Below are 2,091 nucleotides of genomic sequence, written 5' to 3'. Positions count from 1 at the left end.
ATTTGCGTTTCTCTAATAATTAGCGATGTTGAGCATCTTTTCATGTGCCTTTTGGCCGTCTGTATGTCTTCTTTGGGGAAATGTCTGTTTAGATCTGCTGCCCATTTTTTTATTGGGATTTTGTTGTTTTTCTGATACTGAGCTGCATGAGCTGTTTGTATATTTTGGAGATTAATCCCTTGTCGGTCACTTTGTTTGCAAATATTTTCTCCCATTCTCTGGGTTGTCTTTTCACTTTGTTTATGGTTTCTTTTGCTGTGCAAAAGCTTTTAAGTTTAATTAGGTCCCATTTGTTTATTTTTTGTTTTTATTTTCATTACTCTAGGAGGTGGATCAAAAAAGATATTCTGTGATTTAAAACAGAGTTTTATGTCTGTGTTTTCCTCTAAGAGTTTTAGACTATCCAGTCTTACATTTTAGGTCTTTAGAGTTTATTTTTGTGTTTGGTGTTACAGTGTTCTAATTTCATTCTCTTACATGCAGTTGTCCAGTTTCCCCAGCATCCCCTTTTTTTCTTAGCGATTGATTGATTTTAACCACTTATTGAAGAGACTGCATTTTCTCCATATTATATTCTTGCTGCCTTTGTCATAGATTAGTTGATCATAGGTGCGTGGGTTTATCTATGGACTCCCGTATTCCTATTCCATTGATCTGTATTTGTTTTTGTGCCAGTACCATACTGACTTGATTACTGTTGCTTTGTAGTATAGTCTGAAGTCAGGAAGCCAGATTCCTCCAGCTCAGTTTTTCTTTCTTAAGATTGCTTTGGCTGTTTGGGGTCTTTTGTGTTTCCATACAAATTTTAAAATTCTTTGTTCTAGTTCTGTGAAAAACGCCATCGGTATCAAGTGCTTTGTAATTACGAAAGTGATTTTAAGTGGTTGTAGAGATACATTATCCTGCACGTTGGAAGGTTAGTGCGATATTGTGAACCAGAAAGCCAAGCAAGCCATTGTTTTCAGGCTCCTATCTGGCTTTTGGTTAGTATCATGATTGAGGGTAAATATGTGGATATATTTTTTGGGGAGCAGATGCATGTTATTTGCTAGTAAATAGGGTAAGTTCTTCCAGGGCTAAAACTGGGACTTCTCTGTTGGAATCCCACTATGTTGAAGGGTAGAATTTGGTGTGCAGTGGGGTCATTTTTTAGAAACTTTATGTGTATTTTACCGCAATTTTTAAAAATTTCATTGAAGTATAGTTGATTTACAGTGTTGTTCTAATTTCCGCTGTACAGCACAGCAATTCAGTTATATATTTTTTCATGTTTTTCTCCATTACGGTTTATCACAGGATTTTGAATATAGTTCCCTGTGCTGTACAGTAGGATCTTTTGTGTATCCATCCTGTATATAATAGTTTCCACCCGCTAATCCCAAACTCCCAATCCATCCCTCCCCCAGCCACCCCCTTGGCAACCGCAAGTTCTGTTCTGTGAATCTGTTTCTTTTTCAGGTAGGTTCGTTTGTGTTGTATCTTAGATGCCACATACACGTGATATCATACTGTATTTATTTGTCTTTCTCTAACTTCATTTAGTGTGATAATCTCTAGGTCCAGCCATGTTGCTTCAAATGGCATCATTTCATTCTTTTTTTATGGCTGAGTAGTACTCCATTGTATATAGGTACCACACCTTCTTTATCTATTCCTCTGTTGATGGACATTGAGGTCACTTCCATGTGTTGGCTACTGTGAGTAGTGCTGCTATGAACATAGGGGTGCAGGTATCTGTTCGAATTATTGTTTTGACTGGATATATGCCCAGGAGTGCAGGATCATATGGTAAGTCTATTTTTAGCTTTTTACGGAACCTCCATACTGTTCTCCATAGTGGCTGCACCAACTTACATTCCCCCCAGTTGGCAGCGTAGGAGGGCTCCCTTTTCTCCACGCTGAGTGGGGTCATCTTTCTTTGACTGCAAGGAGTACTGGGGCTAGGGGACCCGCGTAGTGGTGAGAAGCTGACATATCTCACCCCGTGTTCCCCAGTCGACTCCGGCTGCCCTCCCACGTTCCACATCGCAGGCCCACGAATGGATTGACTGAATCGAAGCCACGATCAAAAAGCTGGTGCCACATCCACAA

Source organism: Globicephala melas, chromosome 19 (assembly GCF_963455315.2).
Source record: "Globicephala melas chromosome 19, mGloMel1.2, whole genome shotgun sequence".
Classification (NCBI taxonomy): Eukaryota; Metazoa; Chordata; class Mammalia; order Artiodactyla; family Delphinidae; genus Globicephala; species Globicephala melas.
The sequence above is the reverse complement of the archived record's forward strand: the minus strand, read 5'-3'. Positions refer to the sequence as shown.